Source organism: Ictidomys tridecemlineatus, unplaced genomic scaffold (genome assembly GCF_052094955.1).
Source record: "Ictidomys tridecemlineatus isolate mIctTri1 unplaced genomic scaffold, mIctTri1.hap1 Scaffold_769, whole genome shotgun sequence".
NCBI classification, from domain to species: domain Eukaryota; kingdom Metazoa; phylum Chordata; class Mammalia; order Rodentia; family Sciuridae; genus Ictidomys; species Ictidomys tridecemlineatus.
Window position 1 is genome coordinate 146126 of NW_027525642.1, and position 10464 is coordinate 156589.

General features: G+C 37.6%; 1 long non-coding RNA gene across 1 annotated transcript; it reads left to right on the forward strand.

The window, feature by feature from the left end:
- The first annotated feature begins 1508 nt into the window (after positions 1-1508).
- LOC144374593 (uncharacterized) lies at positions 1509-5325 on the forward strand. Its single transcript, XR_013433955.1, has 3 exons — positions 1509-1627; positions 2761-2827; positions 5166-5325. It is a non-coding gene; the product is annotated as an uncharacterized LOC144374593 (long non-coding RNA).
- The last annotated feature ends 5139 nt before the right edge of the window (positions 5326-10464 follow it).

The following is a 10464-nucleotide window of genomic DNA, read 5'->3' on the forward strand; positions in this document are numbered from 1 at the left end:
CTAAAACTGTGTCTTATAAAGCTATTTTAATTGATTCCTAAATTTATTCTCATAAAACTGGTTGAGCTGCTTTCTCAAAGAGTTTCTTTGTTTCTCAGTCAAGGTACACTAGTTCTCAAAGAATTTGTAACTCAGTCAAGGTACACTAGTTCTCAAAGTGTTTGTTTTTCAGTCAATGTGCACTAGTTCTCAAAGAGTTTGTTTTTCAGAGGATGATTGTTGTCTGATATTAGGTTTGTCTACAATGTACTAAGATAGAAGAATAGCCTTCTACTTTGTCCTTGATATGCTGAGGGGTGGGTAGCAGAACAGCTTCCAAGGCATGAACTACCTGTTCTGTTCTAGCCATCTGAAATTTAATTTGTTTGGCATTTAACATACTCATACCTCCTGTGAGAAACATAAGCATGATAATGCAAAGTCCCAATTACATAAAAAAAGGTCTCATGGCTTTGGTTACCCACCAACGAGCATGGCTTTGCCAGCATTCATCCTCACTGTGACCCTGTCAAGGAAGTGGGAGAGCGGCTTTGCCAAAACTTTTTCTCACTGTGACCCTGTCAAGACAGTGAGTGGGGGATCACCTTCACCAGATATACATTCTGATCCAGATGCCCACTTCTAGTACATACTGAGAGGAAATATCATCATATGAAACTGTTATCTCTTTGTATTTCTTGGTCAATCTGGCTAATGGTTTGGCGATTTTTATGATATTTTCAAAGCAGTAAGGTGACTTATAGACACGTTTTGTTTTCATCAATTTTATTTCTTTTCTATTTCATTTGTTTCAACTTGGGTTTTTATGATTTTCTTCCTTATGCTTGCTTTTTGTTTAATTTCCCCCTTTCACCATTTTATGATTTAATTTTATTTTTTAATAAAATTTATACATCTGTAGCTATATGTTTATGAGCACTGCTTTTGCAACTTCTCCTAAGTGTGATATAACATGTCTTCACCTTAATTAACCAAAAAACAACTTCTAGTTGCCTCAAGATACCATCATTGATGCTTGACAGCTGTATCTGGAAGTTTTATGGTTAATTTCCACTTTGGTATGAGTTTCCTGATTTTCCATCTGTTATTGATTTCTGGTTTCATTTCTTGACAGCTGAGGAACATAGGCCACATTGTACCTATCATGCCAACTTTTCCTAGAATGCATAATTAAATATAGCACAGACTATGAACTGGTTTACCCAGAGACCCTATTCCAATAGGGTAAGGGGCCAGGGAATGTAATCCTCTTCCTTTGCTCAGTCCTGTGGCATTTAAGGGGCCACTGATCCCCTGCTATGGTGGCTGCAACCCCATGTATGAAGTGCCCTTGCTCAGCCATGAACCAGACACCAGGTACTGGCCACAGAGGAAATAGCTTCTGGTGGAGAAAACTGATGATTTTTCTCTTCTGTATTTTTTAGAAAATGATCAATGCTCCTGGGATGTTGCCTTTTTATCAAGGTTTCTCTTTATTTTTTCTTTCACGTTTTTTCTAGTGATATTTCCATTCTTTAGACCAGTGTTTCAAGCATAAAGTGTCTACAGGTTTTCAAAAAGTGTTCTGGATTTTTAAAAAAATGCTGTAATAAGGATGAAACAAAAACGCCTAGAAAATAAAGAAAAGGTAAAACCTGGTGGTGGTGACATGACAATGTTCGCTTTCTGATCATTTATTTGCTGTGTACATCTGAATTGTGCATATACAAATGTACATGTAATTTTGTAAGTGGTGCTGGGGATTGAATTCAAGGCCCCATATATGCTAGGCAAATACTGAATCACTGAGCTTCATTCCTTAGTCCCTCTCTGTGCATTTTTTAAAGTTGATGGAATACTTTAAGATTTGCACTGGAGAATTTTTACATTTTGGTTAGAATGAAGAGCAAATTTTAAAAAGGCAAACTGATAATGAGTAAGATTGACAATGTTTGATACAATAATAGACATGATGTTATATCTTGAAAAAATATCATTCAAATAAAAACCTTATCATTTCCCTCCCATTCAGTAAACTGTCAAAATAAAAATCCTATTTCAAAATGATTTTACTGTTAAAAAGTATTCCCCAAATCTTAAACTGGTGAACAATCGTTACAATTCCAAGCCCTTTACATCTTAGTTGGCACATTCTACAAAGGAAGGTCCTATTGGGTACCTGGTGAAGTATGTGTATGTTAAATCTGACTCTTTTCCTGTCCACAATCAGGCTGTGCTCTTCATGACCATCAACATGATATGCTAACCAGCTTTGCTTTCTGCTTTGCCTGGAGGTCAGCACAAGAATGTCTCCAGGTCAGGGAGGCAGGACAGCCATACCCAAGTGTGACTGAAGATTGAATCATGTACCTAATGGGTGGAGAATTAGATGATACACAAACAAAAGCTACTAATCATCTTTGAAACTACCAAGTGTATTCAGTGTGGCCATTGAATAAGAATGAAGGCAAACTAAAAGAATTTAAGTCCAGGACCACTTTCTGGGCAAGCAGGTGTAACAGGAAAAGGAGACAAACCAAGCATTAGGGAGAGCAAAGACCACAGATATTGGACACCATAGCTGGATTTCTCTCAGAAAAATATCTTGTTTTCCATGGTTTATACATGCATGTTTTGTTCACTGGTGGTTTGTGCAACCCTAGCCAGACTTCTGGACTTAAAGGACCCACATTCTAAGAAGGGAGGTGAAATGCTACATTCCAGATGTACTTCTGACTTTATGACTGATTTTGTCATTTCCATTTTCATTTCTGCTTCCAGAACTGCATTGATTTTCTCCAGTTAATGATTAATTCCCAGAATTCCCAAGACAAGGAGCCCTACCAAGGTAACCAAGAATGTTTCATGGTCCATTGACAGGGAAATTCAAATAAGCAAGTTATCCTGAAAATATACATGTTTTCTAGAGAAAATAAATTTCCACCAAATTGCAGGAAGATACACATTTGGATTTTGCAAATGGTACCCACATGTACTGTCTAGAATCATACAGGTGTAACAAGGCTCAAAAATTGAAGGGAAACTAGGAGAAAGCATTTCAGTCATGAAGTTAGTCTGTTGTCTTTTTACCATTGACATCAGAACAAATGCTGATTCGAAGCTTCATTTAGATGCCCTGAATCAGAACCTCTGCCTGGATATTTGCATTTGTACATACAATCAGGAGGTTCACTGTCCCAGTAGTGGTGAGGGTCAATGGCAGTACTGGGTGAAAATGTGTTCACTAGCTTCACCTGATATTAAGATTAACTTTTTCCCATGTAATTCATAAGAATGTTGTGGGGGAGACCTCTTATACTGTGTAAACTTCCTATTCCTCAGCATACTTTCACCAACTAGTTTTATCATACATGAATGATTTTTGATATAAAGCATTTGAATTATGTTTACAAACTGCTATCTTTATCATTCTATCATCTACCTACATTTATGAGTTGGTATTAGATTGTAAGAGAGTTCCATTTTTATTTATGTCAGTATAATGTTATATACTATGGATTTATTCTCTTGCTATCAATTTTTATTTTTATGGTCAAATTCTCTTGGGCTTAAGTCTTTTAACAACTTCTCCCTTCTCCTTCTGTTCCTTCTCCCTCCCCTCTTCCTCATCTTATATTTTGATTGTTAAAATTGACTATATTTTATAGCAGTTTTAGTTTCATAACAAAACTGAGAAGAAGGTGTAGAGATTGCCCTTATCCATTTTTTTTTCTAAATTCATATGTTTTCCTAATTACAAATATCCTTCACCAAAATGATATATTTTCCATAATCAATGAACCATCACAGATAAGTCACCTTACCCCTAAGTTCATAGGTTAACATAAGGGTTTTGGACACATTAACATAAGGGTTCTTGCACTGGACACATGGCTATGGAGCTTTTGGCATGTAGGTAATGTTACTGAAGAAGTGTACTTTCTATTGTTATTTAGATTTAATTCATTAAAATTTAAATTTAGATAGACACATATGGTTAGTGGCTACCAGATTGTACTGAACAGTTGTAACTTAAGTTTATAATCCAATTTCATTTCACTATCATTGGGTTTATACCAGTAGTGGGGAAAACTCGATTTGAGATTTCCCACAATAGCATCATAGAAAGCTTCTGTAAGCTAGAATTCCATGTAGATGTTTCTCACACTTATTTTGCATTATTTTTTGTTATGAATTACATGGTTGGAATGTATACCATGTTTATTTCAGGTATTCGAGTATCAACAAATTCTAATCATTTCTCTAATCAATGAGATGAATACTTGAATATGACTTTTCAGGAGAAAAGTCAAGAGAAACAACACCTTCTATCACAAAGGCCGTTTGATGATTATGAAGTTCAGCAAATAGAGGGGATGTGTACTAGGAAAGATGACATTCAGCTCAAGATTGATAAGCAATGTTAATTCCACTCACTTAACCTCATCGTCCTATGGCTTCTGCCTAATACCCTGTATCAACATATTCTTTCTTGTGTGATTTTAATACCACTCATTAGACTCTGGTTAATCACTACTCTTCTGAGTTTATTTTCTCTGTATAGTTTCTACACACCCTGAGGTCATCAAATTTTAAGACTGGTGCCCCAGGTCTTCTATTACCTGATGATTCTTAGGCTAATTTGTGCACAGGGTTGACCACATCTCATGAAAGTTCAGATTTAAATTTGGTAGCTCTAGAGCGAAGCTTGAGACTCTGTGTTTCTAATAAGCTCCTTGAAGATGTCCATGCTGCTGGTCCATGGACCACAGTTTGTGCAGAAAAATTTCTCTGTGGCTTAGTATAGTTCTGTCAATCATGGCCTTTATTTTTCCTGCAAAGATGCCAGTATTGCAAATGCTTTCAAAGTTCTTCAACCTACATTCTAGATAGAGTAAGTTTATTTTTTTTCCCCAGGGGAATAGTGCTACCCACTATTTATAGCTAAACAACTTTCATGATATGCAAGGCACAGTTGAAAAACACTGTTTGTTTGACATCCATACTGTCCCTTGAAATCACCCAGTTGTGTTCGTGGTGGGGTGGTGGCAGAATGAGGAACATTATGAATTGCTCTTTCAGTTTTTCCTCATGGGATTTTGGATCATCATTCTGATTTATCTTCATGTAAACTGTAAAGTGTGCATGAACCTGCTTAGACCAAATTGTCTTTCCTCTCCTTTTAGGTCTATCAGATCTGGAGATTGCAGCCCAGTCTATTATCTTTATCTTGGCTGGCTATGAAACCACTAGCACCACTCTTTCATTTATTATGTATCTACTGGCCACCCACCCTGATGTCCAGAAGAAGCTTCAGCAGGAGATTGATGAGACTTTTCCCAATAAGGTGAGTGAATGGCACCTGGAGGGGAGAAGAGAGTTAAAATCTCTGGGCATATCAGTTTGCCATTGGGCAGTTCTAAAATCATGATGGTTATTAAATGCTTTGTAAATGCTATGGTATTTTACCAATATGAGTTATTTGAGGAGCTCTGAAAACATCAGTGTACTGTGTCAACAGAGTTTTAAGTCATTTCCAAATCTTAATTTACAAAAATTTCTTTCTTCCAGGCACTTGTTACATACGATGTACTATTTGAGATGAAGTATCTGGACATGGTGGTGAATGAAACTCTCAGATTATATCCAATTATTGAGATAATTTTGAGAGTCTGTAAAAAAGATGTTGAACTCAATGGGGTGCACATTCCCAAAGGAACTAACGTGGCTATACCAATATATAGTCTTCATCAAAACTCCACGTACTGGCCAGAACCTGAAAAGTTCTACCCTGAAAGGTACAGGGCTCCTGAGAAAGGAAATCAACCCATAATACGCTGTTTCACACATATTCTGAGGTCTTTTAGTGCAGATGGCATACATGTGATTTTAAAGTTTTCTTGTTGTAAGAAAATTTTAAAAAGTTTTTTACAAAGTGGTAATTGTTTTAGAAAACAAACATTAAAAAAAATAAATGACTATAGCCATTTAAGGCCCTAGAACATCAAGATAAGCCCTATCTATCATTAATGTGATAAATGTCAGTAAAAACATTTTTATTTAAATGTGTAGTTTTTAAAGACTGAAATGCTATCACATTTCATTTGATTTTGAACTGTTTTTTATTTTATTTATCAGTAATCTATAAACCTTTCTGCCACTTGACCACTCTCTTATTTTAAGTGCTTATCTTTTTTAATCGTTTTAGGGTTTTTTCCTGTTTACGTTAGCTCCTTGAATTTTCTACCAGCTTTAGGAAGCACTGCTATCTTCCACTTGATTAAACATTGCTTCCTGGTTCCTCCAGCACAATTGTTAAATACAAGTTAAGGCCTGAGAACCCTCCCCCATCCAGATGGTTTAAGCAGCCTCACTGAGCATGGAGAGAGCTCAGATCCTCTGAGTCTTGTCTCTGGAGTGTTCTGGGCCAGCTTCTCATACTCTCCACAGTTGATGACTCTTTCAAAGCCAAGTAACCTGCCCCCAAGACACCTGAGATATTCATCCTTAAATATGTCTTGACCTTGGTCTTCTGAAAATTTGGATCCAAACTCACAGTTTGCACTCTGGAAAGAGTTACTGTTTTCCTGTTGTTGTACTGAGGAGCAAAATAGAGAAAGTTTTCAGGGTAGTGTCTGGGTCGTCAGGTGGCATGGGATCAAGACTTCTCTTGGCCCCTAACTTTACACTTTTTGATTAGAGTGACCTTGTCTTGTTGGTTATGAGTTCCTCAATGCCAGTTTCCTCCAATTTCAGCACTTCCAACTTTTGAACTTTACAGATACAAAATCAGAGATTACACATCTCTTTGATTCACTGAGGCATGATAAGATACTACGTGCTTAAGGTGCATCAGGGACTAGACCAGGATGAGGAAAATTACAAAGATGTGTGGTATGGAGGACTCTTGGCATACACACAAGCATAATCTACAGACAGCAGTTTGGAAAACACATTCAATGCTTCCGCATCTGCTCATCATCTGCTCAAACAATTATCAACCAACCTCATCAGACCCTCCACACACCACACACCCTCCAAGAGATTCCATGTTACTTTGAATCACAATCACCTCTAAATTTGCCAAAATGTTCTCAAATATATAAAAATACACTTAAAAACAATCACAATGTCATTATCACTTTCTCCAAATCAACATTTCTCCTTAAAGTAATAAAATAACCAGGGCTCAATTTAAATAAAACCTGGGTTCAACATTCCAGGAATTATTTGTAACCTGATGAGACAGACTCAGAAGACAATGATAATATTCTATGGGGAGAGAGGAAGAGACAGAAGGAGAAGGAGAAAAAAGACGAATGAGGAGGAGGTAGAGGGAGAGAGGAATTGGGAAAAAGAAGGGAGAGAGGAAGGAAGGGAGACAAGAAGATCCAGAAAAAAAGGAGTATAGAGAAGAGAGGTAATTATAGTAGGAGCATTTTCTCCTCCTTCATCAATAAAAATATGAAATGCAGGAGTGGGGGTTAAGGCAGGAACACACTTTTCTTCATTTATATGCTCATTTTCTAATTTTTTTCAGAGTGTGTGTGGATCACAATCCTGAATATAATTTCATTACTTAAAGACATATTTTCTTTTAAATAGCATTCATCACATCTTAACAAGAGAGAGAGCTCCTCTAGTGTAAGTAGAATGAAAAAGTTCTGTAGGTTTCAATTCTTATAAGCAAAGTCACAGCAGGATTTCAGTGATCATTCCACAAAAGAATCCTGTGTTTTGCTGCTTCTACCTACTCTGATATGACTATTCTATGTATAACCTAAGAGATCATCATCTTTTCTCAAGTAGATTATATGAAATAAGCAACCCTTTCCTCATTAAGGGAGAAAAATCCTTTTTTTGGCATTTTGTGTGAAATATATTGTTTCTACTGATTCATACTTTTTCATTTATATCCAGTTATTTAAATACTGAGATATGATTATAGGTATTATCCACACCTCATGTTTGATAGGAGAATGACAATGAAATAAACACTTAATTTGTGTAATATAAATATACAGATTCTTATCAGCATTAAGAAGAAATGCAAAAGAATGGCAGTGTGTGTTCCTGAGAGTTGTCAACATGGTCATTATTGGTCTTTATCCTTTTTCACTCCACAGTCCATACTGCCTTGGTTCAGAGCTTATCATTGTTCCTGGTCAGGTGGGTGACCCAAACCTTCTTCTCTGAAGTATCTGAGCCCTTATCAGTGTGACCTGACTTGGGCTTTAGTTTCCTATTGTCCTCCATCACAGGACCTGGGAGTTTAAATAGTTACTGAGAAAATGTCCTATGTCACACTTGCTCTTTCTCTCTGTGTTGTGTTGTAGCAACTCAGTTTCCCTTCCTAGTCAGAATTAATCACTCCATGCCACAGAGTGACCTTCTTCTTCACCTGTTGATTCAGCTATAATGAGAATCCTAAAGTAGCTACCTCAACTCTCAGAGATAAACTTTACCCTTGATGCCATGTCCTGTTTGTTCACGGATCTATTGGGCAGATGCCAGGACTGAGTGAGGAAACAGGGGCTGATATCCAAAGTTTAGGTTAACCCTTTTTTGCATAAGAATCTCTATCCAGTGGGTGGTAGTAATGAGTATTTCTTTCTTGTTTCCATAAGAAAATAAAATCACTTTGTGTCTGGGTGGAAGAATCTCTCCCTTTGTGGCTAAGAGTTTTCTAAAGCAGCACAACAGAAATGTTAGTGTTTCATGGACATCAATCTTATAGGGAGAGAACACACTCTCATTTCTATCCACTGAATTCTTGGGGGTCTGATCCTATGAATTCTTGCTTTGGTAGAAGAAGTACCATAAATTAGATGCAGACGTCGAGCATGTATCACATCCTGGAGGACATTGCTCCAGCAATGAGAGGTGTTGTCATCTAGGTGTTACTTGAGGCAGAGTCTTTCAAGGGTATTTTACCATTCTATCAGGTTCTGTGTTTCAGGAAGATGGAGGACCTATGTTAATTATAACAAATCCCATGAACACAGGCCACATTACACACTTGTTTGCTGTGAATGGAGCTCCTTGTTCAGAAGCAATGCTGCATGGATTACCCTTATGGTGAATAAAGCATTCTGTGAGTCCAGAGATGGTAGTTCTGGCAGCAGCATTTCAGGAGAGGAAGCAAAATCCATACCAAGAGTGAGTGTCCAGTCCAGAAAAAAAAAGGAGGAGTGTCCCTTTCATGCTGAATGTGGTCCAATGTCATCAATGTGCTATGCAGTGGCTGGCTGATCACCCCAGGGAATGGTGCGATGTTGGGAACTCACGATTGTCTTTGCTGTTAGCCATGGGTATTCAGCAGTGGCTTCAGACAGATTTGCCTTGGTGAGTGTAAGTTTATCATGATGAATCCAGGGATAAACTTTACCCCAGATGCCATGTCCAGTTTGTTCATGGATATATTGGGCAGATGCCAGGACTGAGTGAGGAAACAGGGGCTGATATCCAAACTACTGGTTAACCCTTTTTGGAATAAGAATCTCTATCCCATGGGTGGTTTTCATAAGAATATTTTTTTCATATATATTATCCAGAGAATCGTGAACTTCCAGGATATTAAAGGGAACACATGTATCAGAGGAATGAATGTCTCCCGTAGGCAACGTAAAGAACTTTGGGTTTTCTTCTGGAGAAAGGGTTAAGGTGTTTGCCTTCATGCTGCATGTATTGTATTTAGTTACACAGGTATCATTTTTGTATTTGAAGGTTAACCTGACTTATGGAGGTGTGCATGTGTACCAAAAAGACAGAAGATGGACTGCAGTGACTTTGTGATGTGTGATGTTTTCTAGGATGAACTACATCTCACCAAATTCCCTCTAATCCATCGTTTCTGTTTAAGGTGGGTCTCAAGAGGAGCTACCTGGGAGATTAGAGGGCAGAAGGGAAGCAGCCATCCTGTAGTACTAATACATTTTTGCTGGTCTGCTGGCTCACACCTCACTGGTAGGGAGCAGTGGCTGGGCCTGCAGTTACTCTATCTTCCCCAGGATTCTCCCTTAAGCTCTTGGAATTCTGGGCTAGGGGTGTGCATTCAGCTTCATTAGAAATCTGACCTAAATTTCCAATGTGCCTGTATGATCATACCATATGGATCTCATCTTTATGTATAGCCACAAGTAACTAATAAAAAAAACATAAATAAATAGCATATCAGAAGAGCAGAGGGAAGGAATCAGAAGAAGGGAGGAGGAGAGGGAAACGGGAAGTATGGAGACTGAATTGAGGACTATTTTATGCTTTTTAATTATGTCAAAAGAATCCCTAATATTTTGTAGAATTCAAAAGAGCCAATACAAAAAGAAGAACCTTAGTGCCTAATTCTATAGACAAACAGACTGACTCTTTTTGTTTTCTCTTGTGGGGTCACAGCTCATGCTTTAGGATTTTGTCTGTCTTTGTCTGCCCTGCTTTGTACTGTCTTCCCTTTCTACTGCTTGTCCTGTAGAGTTTAAATTTCCACAT